This window comes from Mirounga angustirostris, unplaced genomic scaffold (assembly GCF_029215605.1).
Source record: "Mirounga angustirostris isolate CCGP_5_RB_7025 unplaced genomic scaffold, mMirAng1.0.hap1 SCAF_6, whole genome shotgun sequence".
NCBI classification, from domain to species: domain Eukaryota; kingdom Metazoa; phylum Chordata; class Mammalia; order Carnivora; family Phocidae; genus Mirounga; species Mirounga angustirostris.
The window spans coordinates 36,678,749-36,696,914 of NW_026991714.1; the positions used below are offsets into that span (position 1 = coordinate 36,678,749).

The 18,166-nt window shown below is 37.9% G+C and overlaps 1 long non-coding RNA gene across 2 annotated transcripts in view; it reads right to left on the bottom strand.

Annotated features, from left to right (window-relative positions):
- LOC123846095 (uncharacterized) overlaps positions 1 to 18,166 on the bottom strand; it is a 92,675-nt gene that overhangs the window by 56,619 nt on the left and 17,890 nt on the right. For both annotated transcript variants that reach the window (XR_010412269.1, XR_008506265.2), the window contains exon 4: positions 4,350 to 4,460. This is a non-coding gene — a long non-coding RNA (uncharacterized LOC123846095). The remainder of the gene's footprint in view (positions 1 to 4,349; positions 4,461 to 18,166) is intronic.

An 18,166-nucleotide genomic window follows, 5' to 3' on the forward strand; every position in this document is an offset into this window, starting at 1 on the left:
TCCCTGCTCGGCGGGGAGCCTGCTTCTCCCTCTGCCTGCCACTCCCCCCGCTTGTGCACTCTCTCTCTCTCTGAGAAATAAATAAATAAAATCTTAAAAAAAAAAAGGATATTTAAAAAAGAGAGAGAGAGAATTGAATCTGAATAATTGTTAGTCATGTATAGGGAACTGAAAAGGCAAACATGGAAGCTAAGGTATCACAAAGATAGTAACCTCAGGAAGCAAGTACAAGTCTTAGAGCTGAGGGAAGACAAAAAATGAAGACATTGGTATTAACAAAATGTAGAGTCTTGGAGGAGGAGCACCGCAGAGCTGATAATTAATCCTTTGAGGAAGGACACTGGTCAGGTGGTGTTATATCTCTGGGTTTACAGTAAGGGTGGTACTGGTATTATTGGAAAAGTGCAAACAGAAACCAAACAGTGCAATCACTTGTCATCGACAATGTAAAGAATCACTATTGTCAAAACCTACAGGGGGCAGCTGGTAAAGCAAAAACTGGTTTGCAGCGTCCAGCAACACAAAGCAGAGAACAGAATGGTTGGTTTGGGGAATAAACTAGGTCATAAAGTTCACAATGTGACAGAGCCAATCAAAACTATATAGATAAGGATAGTAAGAATTTGAGAAGCTGAGCATAGATTGACCAGCTTATTGAAGAGGAAAAATGCGCAGGATAGTTAGCCAGCTTTATCCAGGGAGTGGCCTTTCTTTCCCACCAGTTACCACTTGGGAACCAAGGGCAGGAGATGCTAAGAAGGAGTTAAAAATACCTATAGGCCATCCCTTACTCATTCATATTAGAGTCTTTTTTTAAAATTAGGACCATCTCAAATAGGTCAAAAAGCTTACCCCCCCTCCCCTGCCATTTCCCCAACAACATTGTCTCTTTCCTTATCTGGTACTTAGACTTCCAGGAACCTCAGCTCTGAAACACCTGTGAGTCTAATAAAAAACCTAAAATAAATGCAACAAAAGCCTGAAGCTAGTTTGAAATAGATGTCATTAAAGCCATGCACTTGATCTCTATTCAAACAGAGAATATTTGAATTAATATTACACTTAATACTTATCTGGTTTCCCTTGGCAACTGTGCAGGAGTGGCTGAAAGAAAGGAAGAGGAAAAAAGTTACATCATTCTGGCAGCTTCAAGAAGTTACCATGGAGAAGGTAGATGCAACAAGAAGGAAGACAACATTATCACCACCAAAATCAGAATAACAGCATGTAGTGTGGAAGCACTCAGCCCTATAAACCACACAATTTCAGAAGCATCAGTGAAGGAAAAGATAGCCCAACTGTGAATGAAGACAGTGCAGCACCCTGGCAATATTCAGGAAAAAGAGTGGTTAAGTTCTACCTGCATCATCCCTCTGAGGCATGTCATTTTTTATCACAGACTAGAATAACCATGTGTCTGTTTGCTTACCACTGCATGCTCAGTGCCTAGAACAAGACAAGCATTCAGTTAGTGAATCATGGATAATCATATTGATGCCAAATCACACAAAAAAAGTGTTAAAATTAGTACAATTTTTTTCTAGTGGCAAATGCAGAGATGTATCAATTGTAGTTTGGAAAATCACTATTATGATAAGCCACTACCTGAGGGCTGTAGAAAGTAGAAGCAGAGGGAGTTATTTACTTCAAAAGCAAAAATGCACTGATGCATATTACTACCCTGATTCTCAATAAGCACGAAGTGAGAATTTCTTTCAACATTATTTATTTAAGGAAGTGTTGTATTTCTCCCTCTCAACTAATCTATTTGGCAGCTTTTGTTGCTGCTATTCAAACACTCTTCTGTTGGGATGCATGCAGTGGAAAAAATAGGTACATAATGGACACTTACATGAGTATGTCACAAGTAAAGAGGACAGAAGAGATGCTTTAAGAAAAACTTTGAAAGCCATCTCTTATTTGGTGTAACCAGAGGATGCTAACAACTTAAAGAGTCTAAAAAGTAGCAACTGGAAATGTCATGGTTCTTTTAAACTTAAAAGGCTGTAGAGGCTTTAGAGTTTTACTTTTTAAGTCTAACATTAAGATTTTTAAGAGAAACTCTTACTAATTAACACACACCAAGAACATTATAAAGCTAGATAAAATGCAAAAACAAAGAATCAGTCATCTGAAGATACTGAAGAGCAGCCACGTAGCCAGGCCAGGAAAGTCAAGATCCTAGAGGAGAGGTAAACACACTGGAATAAAATGGACATTCTCCACCAATTTTCCTCTCAGGGAATTTTCCATTTCCTAGCTAGGAGATAGGGGCACAGCATAAAACAATGGTCAACAGCTTTAACAACCTCATGAGGACAGGAAGACAAAAATTAGGATTCAAGACAAGTACAGCAGCCAGGATCTCAGAGAGAAGAGAATCACAGAGAAATGAATATGACATTCTACAAGGATTTTGCCTCCAAGAATTTCTCTGAATACTAAATCTTTAGGGAATGGGGTAAGGAGGAAGAACAGTAACAGTAAAAACAGAACAAACAAACAAACCCAAAACAAAACAAACACACACACACCTCAAATTTGTTAAGGTGTTTAAAGGATATACAGAAATTAAGGCAGTCATATGTAGCTAAACAGACAAAAATACGAGTTCAGAGCCTGAAATGGACAAGGAATTCTGGACAATATGTCAGTTTTCAAGTAGAGATTTCTGAATGACTATACCCTAGTTTAAAGGCTACAAAGTAATATATCATCCCTCACAAAGCTTTAAGCTTTGCCTCCAACCATCTCAAAGCCTGATGGGATCAATGATCACTCTGTCTCTACTTAAATGCGGGCAAGAAGAAAATTTAATCCTCTTTGGAGGAAAATAACATCATCCAGTGCCTCTGAAAGTTTCATATACCATGTCCAGTATAAAATAAAAAATGTACTGGACCAAATGATTAAAAAGCAAAATAAAAATAGATGGTAGAAATAGATACTCAGATGAATCCTTTTTTTTTTTTTTTAAAGATTTTTATTTATTTATTTGACAGAGAGAGAGACAGCGAGAGAGGGAACACAAGCAGGGGGAGTGGGAGAGGGAGAAGCAAGCTTCCTGCTGAGCAGGGAGCCTGATGCGGGGCTCGATCCCAGGACCCTGGGATCATGACCCGAGCTGAAGGCAGACGCTTAACGACTGAGCTACCCAGGCACCCCTGGATGAATCCTTTTTTGAAGTTGTCAATCTTATAAGTTAAAATAACAATATATTCAAAATATCAAGGGAATGATGCAGAAAATAGGTGAAAATATGGAGAATTTTGTTAGAGACCTGAAGACATGTAAAAATAAATCAAGTAGAAATCCTAGAAATTAAAAATAAAGTTTCAGAAATAAAGTACTCAATATGTAGGATTAAAAACAAATTAGACACAACAGAAGAGATAATTAGTGAACTGGAAAATAGGTCAGAAGAAATTACACAGATTAAAGCAGATAAAAAGAATGGAAAATAAAGAGAATTATAAAATGGACTTGTAAGGCATGGTAAAACGCTAAAAATATGCAATCCCAAAAGAGAGGAGAAAGAGAATGGGCAAAATTGTATTTGAAAACATATTGTCTGAGAATTTTCCAAAATTGTTGAAAGACAATAAGCTATCAATTCAAAAAGCTTGAAAAACCTCAAGTAGAACAAATATAAGGAAAATAATATCTAGACACATCAGAGTAAAATTGTTAAAAATTAAAGAAAAAGGAATAAATCTTAAATCAGAGGAAAAGGGAGAGATGCATAATTTTAGAGGAGTAAAAATAAAAACTGATAGCTGACTCCTCAAAAGAAAATATGGAAGTCAGAAGACAATGGAAGAAAATTTTCAAATTTGAGTAACAGTCAACCCAGAAAGTTTTATCCAGTTAAAATATCTTTCAAAAGTGAAGGTGAAATAAAAACAATTTCAGACATACAAAAACTTGGGGGAATTTAATGCCAGTAGACCTACACCAAAATCAACACTGAAACAGTTCCTCAGGCAAAGAAACTGATTTCTCATTTAAGCTCAGTAACACAAGGTATAGAGAAAGAAGAAAGGGTAGATATATGGTTACAGCTAAATGAATGTTGACTAGTTAAACAATGAAAATACCTTGTTGAGGTTAAAATATATGTAGAATTAAAATATATGGTATTGATAACAAAAATAGATGTTAGGGAGAAATAGAGTTAACCACACTATTTTTCGAGAATAAATATAAAATAAAAGCATTGGGAAGCAGCCAGAAATGGGTAGGCTTGAGCTATCTGTTCTGCACATTTTCTCATCTCTGGGCTAGGGGAACCCAGGAGAAGGTGCCCAAGGGGTACTTCATAGAAATGAGGGAAGGAAAATAAGTCAAACCTGAGCCAGCTCTTGCTCTCAGGGAATATGCAATGGAGTGTGGTGTGTGGCTCTTCCTTTGGGCACCCTGAAGAAATCACTCATGTTCCATGGAAAGCAGCTTTTGGACACCTGTGAACAGAAGGCATGAAGCACAGCCAGTTCACATCACCAGAGAAGCAGTGACAACAGAAGACAGCAATAGAAGACAGCAGTCTCATCCAGCATGGGTCCTCCCCTCTTCACCCAGGGGAGGAGGGCAGTTGACATAACACAGTTGGGGGATTATTAGGGAAAAAAGAAAAATGTTTTCATCTTGAGAATAGTAACTATTTTCATTATCTATTGCTATATAACAAACCACCCCAAGACAGTAGTTTAAAATAATAATATTTAATTATTTCTTATGACTCTATAGGTCAACTGGGCTGTTCTACTCCACCTCATGTCCAATGAGGGCACACATTGTTGCATTCAGCAGGGGCTTGGCCTGGTGCTTCAGTTCTCCTCCGTGTGGTATTTCATCCTGCAGGGTCTGTTCATGTGACCTTATTTTCCAGCAGGATAGCCTGAACTTCATCATAGCATCACAACTGTGAGGGAGCCCAAAATGTAAAGCATCTGGGAAGCCTCTGCATGAATCATGCTTACAAGTTTCCCGTTGGCCAAAGCAAGTCACATGGCCAAGCCCAGGGTCAGTGTGGGAGGGGGTCGTACAAAGACTCAAATACCAGGAAATGTGGTTAACTAGAGGCTACCAATGTCACAGTCTACCACAATAACTAACATTTTTTTTTTGAGCTCTTCCCAAATGCTAGGCACTGTATCAAGCACTTCACATACAGTAACTCTGTTTAAACCTCACAACAACCCCCATGAGGCAATGTTCCCTTTATAAAGAAAAGAAGCTGAAGCCCAGAGAGTGTAAGCAATTTGCCTTAGTCATACAGCTGGTAAGTGGTGAAACCATTAAATCCGATCTCAGTGCCCCCAAACTTAATCATTTCACTTTACCGTCCCAACAAGTTGAGACTCCTTAATAAACTCATTATGTTTATTATGTATTCTTATTGTTTTCCTCCCTGCCCTTTCCTTTATTTTAATGAATTGCCTGTTTTCACTGTTCTCTTTTCTCCTCCTGGCAATATTGAGTTTAACAAAGAACTCTCTAATAGTTTCTTTTAAACTTTTATGAGCATTTGTATTTACATTTCTCTGTTAATACCAAATTCAACAATAATTATGTCTCTCACCTGTTCTCTGAAGAGACCCTTAGTTCATTTTTATAAGTTAAAAAAATAATATAATTCATATTAACAAGACATAAACCTAAGTAAAAGATAATCAGGGATATGGCTTTTCTATTTAAAGAGTCCTTTTGGGGGTCCTGGGTGGCTCGGTTCTTTAAGCATCCAACTCTTGATTTTTGGCTCAGGTCATGATCTCAGGGTTGTGAGACTGAGCCCTGCATCGGCTCTGTGTTGAGCATGGAGCCTGCTTAAGATTGTCTCTCTTCCTCTCCCTCTGTCCTTCCCCTTCCCCCCACCCCACTCGAGCTTGCACAGGTGCTCTTGCTCTCTCTCTCTCAAAAAAAAAAATAATAATAAAAATAAAATAGAGTCCTTTCTTAACATTTTCATTATAGTTCTTAGCCATATAACCAGCATCATTTTGACTTAAACACATACTTTACTGAATTAAACACTAGACTTCATTTCTTATGTTTCATGTCTTTTTGATCTTGAGATTTTATTCTGCTACAAATTTCATTTGGCTAGAATACTTCCTTGAGTACTTTTATTTCCACAAAGTTACCTTGGTAGAGAAAACTGTCCTTTGCTACCTATTCTTCCCTTCTTTCTGGAGTAATAAGACCTCAAAACTTTAGCTGGACATATGGTTTCTCAGAGGAAATCAGTTTTCCAGGTTCTTTTTTTATAGCTGGGTATGGTCATGTGACATTCTGATGAATGGGATATGAACAGAAGTAACGTGTTCAATTTTCAGAACTTGCCTTAAAGGAAAGGGGTATCCCTCTACTTCCTCGTATTCCTTCCTGCTGATCTAAATGTGTATGTGATGAAATGAGCTGGAAGGGTCATCTTGGACCACAAGTTGCAAGTTTGGTGGTGGCACAAGCTGAAGTGCCCAGTGGTCAGTGATGGCAGATGTGGTCCTGGATGCAGCTGTCTGGGATGCCTTGCACCAATCTCTTTAGCCTGGTTCTTTAGCACATATAGAGATGTTGTGAACCACCTGACATATTTTCAATATATTCCTTTTCTTAGAACTTCCAGTTTCTGAAACTTGCAACTGAGGATATGACAGAGATATTGAAAAGACACAGTTGTAGGCAATAGACCTTCAGGGAAAAGAAGAGGTGATACATGGGTTAGTTATAAGGTATGATTGAAGCTGAAGGTGTAGAAAATTCAGTTAGTATTAAATGATGTGACCTGATAGTCCATGGAACATAGTCTCCAAAGAGCTAATTAAATTACCATCTGTGGTGACTATCTGAAATAAAGTGCTTTTTTTTTTTAAGATTTTATTTATTTGACAGAGAGAGACACAGCGAGAGAGGGAACACAAGCAGGGGAAGCAGGAGAGGGAGAAGCAGGCCTCCTGCGGAGCAAGGAGCCCGCTGCGGGGCTCGATCCCAGGACCCTGGGATCATGAGCTGAGCCGAAGGCAGACGCTTAAGGACTGAGCCACCCAGGCGCCCCATGAAATAAAGTGGTTTTGAAGGCATTGGCAACTAAATGGCTATTGCCATAGAACACACGAAAATTATGAGGAATTCAAGGACTGTGACATGGGGTAGCTTTTCTAATGTCTCCAGAAAGCTTAAAGTAAGAGAACGTTCAGAATCCTAATGTTTTTACTTATGTCACAGTCTGAAACCTGTGGACTTTCTAGATTTTACTAACATAACCTGCTTTTCTAACACCACAGCATTGAGATAGCTGGAAAATAAATTCAAAGTCTGACCTCCAAACTTACTGAATTATAGGGCCATTAAACCTACAGTCTTGCTGTTATTTGTCTGGTGTGCAAGAAAGGACACTGATCAAGAAAGACTGGGATCCAGTAATTAGAAATGGTGTATATAAAATGATTTGGAACACCTTCAATTCCCACTTCCATTGAATCTCTTACCAGCTGAAATGTGTTTTGTATTTTTCTTCTAACAGCAAGCAATCTCTAATTCTTAATGAATTGGTATCCCACAAATTTAACTCAATTCTGACACTGTCTACCTGGAGATACCATCAGATCCCACAGATTAAGGGCTGAGTCCCACAAGAATGGCCCCCATTTCAGATGCCAACTGGAAGTCCAGGTTCTGACCAACCAGCAGTAGATTGGAAGTTCCCACAACCCTCACTTTGGGTTTGATTAATTTACTAGAGTGGCTCAAAGAACTCAGAGAAACATTGTACTTACTAAATTACCAGTTATTGTAAAAGGATATAACTCAGGAACAGCCAGATGGAAGAGATGCATAGAGCAAGGTTTGTGGGAAGGGTGTAGAGCTTCCTTGCTGTTTGGGCTCTCCACTTTCCCCCATTTCCACGTGTTTGTTAACCCAGAAGTTCATCAATTCTTACTGTTAAGAGTTTTTATAGAGCTTTATCTGTAGCTGCCCTTCCCCTCCCCTTAATGGAAGTCAGTGGCTGGGTCTGAAAGTTCCAGTACTCTAGTCACTTGGTCTTTCTGGTGACCAGCTCCATCTGGGGGCCCCACCTTAAGTTGTCTCATTAGCATAAACTCAAGTTTGCTCAAAAGGACTTCTGATGCATGACAAAAGACAATCCTATCACTCAGGAAATTCCAAGGCTCTTTAGGAATTCTGTGCTGGAAACTCAGGACAAAGATCATATATATTGATTATACCACACTAGCAATGCAGCTACCTCTTACCTATCAGATGAAGCTGTTAATTTAAACTGGGAAGATTTGTCCGAAGGGAGAGCAATGTACTTCAGGCCTCTCTCATATACACATCTCTCCAGTTCCTTAACCAGAGCTGATACTCAGCTGGTACCACCAGTAAGCTGTACTGGTTGTTTGTAACTGGAATCTATTTTGATTAGGATCTGCTCTGATTGATAGGTGTCTATGCCTAAATAATAACTAGAGTCAGACCATAGTCTGTAAGTCTATGGTCAGGAAAACTGAAACCACTGCTTTTCAGGCAGGAAAATATTTAGTAAAAAGGATTAGAAGTTTATAAAACCTTTGGAAGTGCTGAAGAGGGCGAGGAACAGGGAACGTCATCAGTTAGTTTTGGAAATCAGAAAGTTTCGGGAATCACAGGAAACTGCCATCAATGATCTCAACAGCCTGTTCCACCAAAACAGATGGTGCTCAGTAGAAAGCCTAGAAACCACTGGAAAATCTCATACCTGATGTCGCTGAAGATCATATGCCTGCCTGCCAAGATTGAGCAATAATGATTTCTGCTGTCTTCCACCTTCCAAAATCTAGCAGGAATAACTCTTATTGGAAGAATCAAAACCAAAGCCCACATGACAAGGGAGTCTAGGAAATGTAGTTTCCAGACTTCTGGCCACTGTAATACAGGGGAATGTTTGGAAGGGGAGGGATGATGCTGAGTTTGCATCAGGCAGTATCTGGCATCTCTATCTGAGAGCTAACTGCAACTTTAAAACAAGAGAAGGATAACAGTTCCTAATAATTATAAGATTTTGCTATCTTATGCTATGCAGAAATCTGGAGAGTAAGTGTGAAAATGAATTCTGAAGGTGTTAGAACAAAAAAGGAAGAGTATAATTTTAGATGCTCACTGAATTTACTGATATTGGTATTGAAATAGACAGGATAGGCCAGGTTATGCTGAGGTAACAAACAACCTGAAAATCTCAGTAATTTAAAAAAATAAACGTTACTTCTGATTCACACTACATATTTACTATAGAGCACTAAGGGAAATTAACTCATTATAGACATTCAAGGACCAATACTGATGGAGGTCATCCTGACACATGATTCTATGAATGCAAAAGCAGGAAAAAGATATTATGAAGAATCACATGTAGTTCTCAAAGCTTCTACTCCTGAAGGGATACATGTTACTTCAGCTCATAGTTCATTCCAAAGCAAGTTGCATAGTGTGGGGTGAATACAAATATTATATTGGATTTATCCTGTGCAAACTGCCCTCCAAACTCCTAAATTATGTCCCTTAACATATGTCCCTTGTCTATAATTATGTCCCTTGGCAGCACTAACATTTTTTTTTAAAGTCAGTTACTGTCTTTGGTGCTAATTGGAAACACTACAGTTGAACTGAACTACCTTATATCAAAAGAGATAGGAGGATCCTGGATTGGCAAAGAACATGTAGGTACACTTCTCCATATGAAGTAGCATTGGGAATGAAAAAGTTCTGAGAGTCAGAGATATGACAGGGTTTGCAGAAGAGACTCTAAGTCCACTTTTCTAATCTGATGCATGGATTAAGGACTCAGGCCTGCTGCACCCATCCAGGTACAGGTGGATTCAAGAATTGTGGTCACCCATTTCCTTTCAATGCAATGATTTCATTCAACAGTGAATGACAACATATTCATTTCGTAGGGCTACTGTAACCAATTACCACAAACTGGGTGGCTTAAAACAACAGAAATCTATTCTCTCACAGTACTGAAAGATAGAAATCCAAAATCAAAATGCCAACATTTCTAGGTGGGAAACTCCCTTGCTTCTTCCAACTTCTGTTGGCTCTTAGCAGTCCTTGGCTTGTAGACCCATTATTCCAATCTCCGTCTCTGTCTTCACATTGTCTCCTTTGTGTCTCTGTGCGTCCAAATCTCCCTCTCCTTTCTCATATAAAAATATCAGTCATTAGATTTAGAGCCTACCCTAAATCCAAGATGATTTCTTCTCAAGATCCTTAACTAATTACCTTATGTCTAAATTCTGAGGGTTTTGGATGGACACAAATTTTGGGGAGGGACACTATTCAACCGGCTATGGGCAAATTCTTCACAATTATATTAGCTACTCTTGGGAATTACACCTAAGGGAGTAGAAGAGAGGTCATATATGTTCCTCCTCTATGGACCAGGTTGGGAATGTGGGGAGAGAAAATACTTTGTGTTTCCATTATCTACTGCTTCATAACAAACTACCCACAAAACTTAGAGGCTTAAAATCATAACAAATTATTATTTCTCACAAGGTATGGATTGACTAGGTGGTTATTTTACTTCACAGGTATCTCCTGGGGTGCTGGGGTGCTAAAAGGTCCAAAATAGCACTGCTCACATGATGCTGGGTATTAGCTGAGCTGGGGCTGTTTCCCAGGGCCTTAATTACCCTCTATAAGGCCTCTCCAAAAGGTTAGTTTGAGCTACTTATAGCAGGGCAGATGGCTTCTCCAAGAGTGCAAAGTGAGAGCTCTCAGAACTTCTTAAGCTTCAGGACTGGAACTGATGTAACTGTTCCATGCAGGGCATACAGCCAGCTCAGAGTCAAGACAAGAAGGTATACAGGTCATAAATACTAGCATGGTTCATTAGGGCCCACCAAAATTTCAGTCTACTGCACTTTCCTTCCTTCCCACAACTGTGATAAATGTGAAATCATTCCAAGTGGCAAGTAATTTGCCAAAATAAATTGGAGGGATGGGTTAATGGGGTCAAAGCTACCAAAGAACTTTGAGGCTTTTGTGTTGGATAGAGCATCTAGGATGAGAGCAAGTGTTAAGAAGAGAAGACAGGAGCCAAAATCTTCAAGGAGGGTAATAACCTCAAGATGTGAAGATACCAGCAATGAGGATAGTCAGTATCAATTGCAAAGAGAGTAGGATTGTTACATAAGGATGGAAAAGAAAAGGTCTAGAGGACTGCCTGGGTGACTCAGTTGGTTAAGCATCTGCCTTCGGCTCAGGTCATGATCCCAGAGTCCTGAGATCGAGCCCTGTGTCAGGCTCCTTGCTCAGCAGGGAGCCTGCCTCTTCCTCTCCCTCTGCCCACCGCTCCTCCTGCTTGTGTTCTTTCTTGCTATCTCTCTTTCTCTCTGTTAAATAAATAATAAATATAATCTTTAAAAAAAAAAAGAAAAAGTCTAGAACATGGCACTAGAATAATGTTGATTGCTCCAGGACCTTTCCCTATGGAATTGTGAGAATAGGCAGCCTCCATTCAAGTAATCTTTCCAAACTTATTATAAACAACATTACATGTCTTTGTTGCAAAAGGAAATAAAATACTTTACCAGATTTCAGAGAAAGCATTGATCAGAACCCCTCCAAGGACCTGAGAATGCTTCTTTAAGTAATTGTCACATCAGCATGGTAGTGTGGCAACTTAAAGGGGTTAAAGAGTCTGATTTAGGGAGCAAAACTTGGAAAAGACAGCCTAAATCCACCAATAATTGTACATGGCTTCACTGAATAGTACTTAAGAAAATAATTAAATAACAGCAGGCAAATAATATATAAACCAAAAAAGAAAAATCCATAAGGTAGTTGATTAGCATACAAAAAGAAACATTTTAACAAATGGTTCCTTTCTCCTATATACTCACAGTTTAATATAAAAAACTTTTTTATGTTGTCAAAAATGAAAGGTGATGTGAAGATCAAAATATGAACTTTTCCTATTAAATTTATCATTTAAACTTACTAAAACTTTACCAATTAAATGTATTCACCAAGAACTACATGCCTCTTGGCAGCCAAAAGAAGAAACAGAGAAAGAAGAAGAAGGAGGAGGAGGAGGAGGACAAGACAAGAAGGAGGAGAAAGAGGAGGAGGAAGGGTAGGGGGAGGAGAGGGAGGGAGAAGAGGAGGAAGGAGGGAACACATCCTCTGGTAGGCTAGCTGAACCTCAAAGATAGTGCTGAGCAGGGTCAGTCTATGCATGCTAAGAGAATCAGAAAGGGAAGAGGCGACATTTAAATATTTGCTAGAAGGAGGTGGTCCCATTGATAAGATGTCTTCCTCTATAGCTGGGTGTAAGAATAGCCACTATTGGAAATGCCCACGGAGGAGGGTATCTCCAGCAAAGAGTCAGGTTTCAGTTAAGGCAAGATTTGGAGGTGAGTTCTCAGTCATAGTTTCAGATAATTGGAGGGCTTGTTTAATCTGTGGACTAGAAGTTCCTAGAAATTCAGTGAAATGATTTGGAAAGAGGTAGGAAGTGAAGTTTAAGACTGGGTCAAGGACAGGAAACTTAAGTGTTGATTAATGAAAACAGGGATGAGTGACAAGGTGAATTTAATCCTGACAGCCTCTTTGAGGATGACAGGCACCTGGCTCACCTGGGTGGGGTGAAAGGGCATCTCCCCACCCCCATCCAGGCCACCAAGTAGCACCCTTGGCTTTGGGCACACCTCACTCAGCTTGAATTCCTGTCACTCCCAGTATCTCCCATTTCTGTTTACTAGGTTTCTATTCATCTTGATAACCCCACAGTCCCTGCTCTTCAGAAAAAAGGCATTTTGGACATATAACCTATAATTCTTATATTCTAGATTGCTTTTCTATAAAAGTTAATCACGCATTCCTCATGGTGCTTAAAATGCCCTTATAAGAATTTCTTTGCAGATCCAGGATAATTGGAAAAGAAGTTACTGAAGGTGGTAGACTATAGATAACTTGGGTCTGAATGTTGTAGGAGTCCTTTGCAGAATTTCCTTTGCTATTTGAAATGTAAATTTATTCTATCTATAAAGGCAAATTCAATTTCAATACAAAAAGAGAATTATTTTCTAGGTGCAAACTTAACATCTCTTTGATGCCCCCTACTGAGGTATCCTGTTAACCACAGAAATATATCAAAACCTGGAAGCAATCAGCAAAGCTTTAGGTTTCTAGAAGAATGATTTTCAAAGCCTGGCTCATTCTTCTAAAAAACTAAAAAAATAATAATAATAATAAAATTTAAAAATCCTTACTTAACTCGCTGGGTTATAAAATGTTTTTGTGAAAGACTTTGCAAAAGAGTTTCAATCAAAAGTCAGAAGCTCATTAAACCTTTTTTTCTTGAGTCTTAGTGTACAGTACATTAAAATGCATAAGAACAGGCAACAGATGAAGCTTTGTTCTTGAACAACCCCCTGGATGTCTGTAGATTTGATACTTAAAATTACCTTAATTCAAGGCTGGAAAGACTTTCTTCTTGTTTCAAAGCCCTTCCATATCAGCCTCTTACCAACATGTCTTAAGATAATAAGATGACAAATGCAATAGAAACCAAGGAGGGGTGGGGGTAATTAGCATTTCAAAGCAATTTCTCTTTCTAAAGAGCCTTAAATTTTTTTATAAAATATTATTTTAAGACAAATTATCAGCCTCACAAATTCTGATATTGGCCAAGAAAGTTATCCTTAAAAAAATTTGGGGGAGGGGCACCTGGGTGGCTCAGATGGTTAAGCGTCTGCCTTCGGCTCAGGTCCTGATCCCAGGGTCCTGGGATCGAGTCCCACATCAGGCTCCCTGATCCTTGGGAGCCTGCTCCTCCCTCTGCCTCTCTCTCTCTCTCTCTCTCTCTCTGTCTCTCATGAATAAATAAATAAAATCTTTAGAAAAAAAAATTGGGGGGAAAACTTCCGAAAATCTTCTTCTGACCTCATTTAAAATATATTATTATTATATATACTTCAAATCCACCAAGATTTTAAAATAAATTTACTCATATAACATTGATTATAGAACTGTGCCATACTTGGGGGACTTTGTACAAATGTGGAATGTGGCTTAATGTCTTTCAAGAGATTGTTCTCAACAATAACAATTTTGTGGGTTTTAATACCCCGTTGGTAGTTTTGCCTAGCTTCCTATAAGAAAAAATAAAATTTATTGTTGTTAAAAGTTTAGTAGCATCTTATATAGCATAGAGAAGGAATTTTGAAGAAACTAAGTAAGTATAACATAACCTTTCTAGGTTCCAACTATGAATAAGCTACTTAGAAGTTTGTGGATAGTGGGTTTTTGAGAACTGGAAAGAATTTTTGCTGGTGAGTAGTAAAGCAGTCATTCACATTTGGATATAAATGAGAAAATGTAGCCTATCCTAAACTTAAAACTTGTCATATTTTTCTTGGTGGTGAGAGGGAAGGGCTAAATATTCTCTATTATTTAAAATAATTTTGAAGCTATTTTTTGGGTGCTTTCAAAGAAAAGCTACATACAAAGTTTGCATGATTGAGCTTAATGCTACAGTGAGGAAAATGCCAATCAGCAAAGAATACTCCACCTCTCTAAAAACTAGAAATCCAAATCAAACCTAGGGCAGCATGACGCAGGCCTGGGAACTCTGTTCTGGCTTGGTATACGGACACATTAGATGTAAAGGATCAGTGTGGGGTCTATTTCTGACTGTATTTAGGAGATTTTCCAAAAAAATTCTCAAGAATTTGTGTGGTTGGAAATGCAATCCCATTAAGGATGTAACATTATCCCTTTGGGGAAGAGAAGAAATTTCATGTTTTTAACTATAGCTCTTAGACAGATTCTTCTGTGTAGCATTTGACAGCTTCCATATTGCTTCCATATGCATTATCTAATTTGATCATGACTAAGCTGTTCACCAAACAGGTTAGATAAGAAGAACATAATAAAAATAAGTTTTTTAATTTTTAAAATTTTTATTTTAATTCCAGTTAACATGCCATGTTATATTAGTTTCAGGTGTATAATATAGTGATTCAACATTTCCATTCATCATCCAATGCTCATCACAGCAAGGGCTTTTCTTAATCCCCATCACCTATTTCACCCATCCCCCCACTGCTCTCCCCTCTGGTAACCATCAGTTTGTTCTCTATAGTTAAGAGCCTGTTTCTTGATTTGTCTCTCTTCTTTTTTCCCCTTTCTTTGTTTCTTAAATTCTACATATGAATGATATCATATAGTATTTGTCTTTCTCTGACTGACTTAGCTCCCTAAGCATTATACTTTCTAGTTCCCATGTTGTTGCAAATGGCAAGATTTCATTTTTTTTATGAATGAATAATATTCCATTGTATATACGTGCCACATCTTTATCTATTCATCTATCCATGGATACTTGAGCTGCTTCCATAATTTGTAAATAATGCTGCAATAAACATAGGAGTGCATAGATCCTTTCGAATTAGTGTTTTCGTATTCTTTGAGCAAATACCCAGTAGTGTGATTACTGGTCATAGGGTAGTTCTATCTTTAATTTTTTGAGGAACCTCTGTACAATTTTCTACAGTGGCTGCACCAGTTTGCATTCCCACTAACAGCGCATGAGGTTTCCTTTTTCTACACATCCTCACAAACACTTGTTATTTCTTTAGAAAATAGATTTTAGATTTAGATTAGATTTAGATTTAGATTTTAGTTTTAGATTTTAGCCATTTTGACAGGTGTGAGGTAATATCTCATTGTAGTTTTTTTCCCCCAATCTCCACATACATCAAAGTATATTCTTTTTTTTTAATTTAAATTCAATTAATTAACATATAATGTATTATTTGTTTCAGGGGTACAGGTTTGTGATTCATCAGTCTTATATAACACCTAGTGCTCATTACAACACATACCCTCCCCAATGTCCATCACCTAGTTACCCCATCCCTCAATCCCCCTCCCCTCCAGCAACCCTCAGTTTGTTTCCTAAGATTAGAGTCTCTTATGGTTTGTCTCCCTCTCTGGTTTTGTCTTGTTTCATTTTTTCCTCTCTTCCACTATGATCCTCTGCCTTATTTCTTAAATTCCACATATCAGTGAGATCATATGATAATTATCTTTCTCTGATTGACTTATTTTGCTTAGCATCTCACTGTAGTTTTGATTTGCATTTCCCTGATGATGAGTGATACTGAGCATCTTTTCATGTGTCTGTTGGCCATCTGTATGTCTTCTTTGGAGAAATGTCTGTTCATATCTTCTGTCCATTTTTTAATTGGATTATTTGATTTGGTGTGTTGAGTTATATAAGTTCTTCATATATTTTGAATACTAACCTTTTATTGGATATGTCATTTGGAAATACCTTTTCCCATTCAGTAGGTTGTCTTTTAGTTTTGTTGATTGTTTCCCTTGCTGTGCAGAGGTTTCTATTTTTATGTAATCTCAATAGTTTATTTTTGCTTTTGTTTCCCTTGCCTCGGGAGATATATCTAGAAAAATGTTACTACGGCTGATGTCAGAGAAATTATTGTCTGTGCTCTTTTCTAGGATTTTTATAGTTTTAGCTCTTGCATTTAGGTCCTTAATCCATTTTGAGGGTTTGTTTTTTTTTTGTCTGTGGATGTTATAAAAAAGTGGTCCAGTTTCATTCTTTTGCATGTAGCTGTCCAGTTTTCCCAACACCATTTGTCGAAGAGACTGTATTTTTCCATTGCATATTCTTGCCTCCTTTGTCAAAGATTAATTGACCATATTAATTGTGGGTTTGTTTCTGGGCTTTCTATCCTATTCTATTGATCTATGTGTCTATTTTTGTACCAATACCATACTGTTTTGGTTACTACACCTTTGTAGTATAACTTGAAATCTGGAATTGTGATACCTCCAGTTTTGCTTTTCTTTTTCAAGATTGCTTTGGCTATTTGGAGTCTTTTGTGGTTCCATACAAATTTTAGGATTGTTTGTTCTAGTTCTGTGAAAAATGCTATTGGTATTTTGATAGGGATTGCATTAAATGTGCAGATTACTTTGGGTAGGATGAACATTTTAACAATATTTGTTCTTCCAATCCATGAGCATGGATTATCTTCACTTTCATCTTCTTGGTTAAGTTTATTCCTAGGTATTTTATTATTTTTGGTGCAATTGTAAATGGGATTATTTTCTTTTCTTTTCTTTTTTTTAGATTTTATTTATTTATTTGACAGAGAGAGAGAGTGGCAGACAGAGGGAGAGGGAGAAGCAGGCTCCCCACTGAGCAGGAAGCCCGATGTGGGGCTTGATCCCAGGACCCTAGGATCATGACCTGAGCCAAAGGCAGATGCTTAACTGACTGAGCCACTCAGGCGCCCCTGGGATTGTTTTCTTAATCTCTCTTCCTGCTGCTTCATTATTAGTGTATATAAATGGGACAGATTTTGTATCTTGTGACCTTACTGAATTCATTTATCAGTTCTAGTAGGTTTTTGGTGGAGTCTTTAGGATTTTCTATATATAATATCAGGTCATCTGCAAATAATGAAAGTTTTACTTCTTCCTTATCAATTTGGATGCTTTTTATTACCTTTTCTTGTCTGATTGCTGTGCCTAGAACTTCCAGTACTATGTTGAATAAAAGTGGTGAGAGTGGACATTCTTGTCTTTTTCCTGACTTCAGGTGAAAAGCTCTCAGTTTTTCACCATTGGGTATAATGTTAGCTGTCAGTTTTTCACATATGGCCTTTATTCTGTTGAGGTATATTCCCTTTAAACCTACAATTGTTGAGGGGTTTTATCATGAATCGGTGTTGTACTTTGTCAAATGCTTTTTCTGCATCTACTGAAATGATCATATGGTTTTTATCCTTCTCTTATTGATGTGATGTATCATTTTGATTGTTTTCAACTATTGAACCACACTTACATTCCAGAGATAAATCCCACTTGATCTTGGTGGATCATTTTTTAAATGTATTGTTGGATTTGTTTTGCTAATATTTTGTTGAGGATTTTTGCATCTATGTTCATCAGAGATATTGGCCTGTAATTCTCTCTCTCTTTTTTTTTTTTTTTTTGTAATGTCTTTACCTGGTTTGGATATCGGGGTAATGCTGGTCTCATAGAATGAATTTGGAAGTCCTCTTCTATTTTTTGGAATAGTTTGACAAGAGTAAGTATTAACTCTTTTTTAAATGTTTGGTAGAGGGGGGCGCCTGGGTGGCTCAGT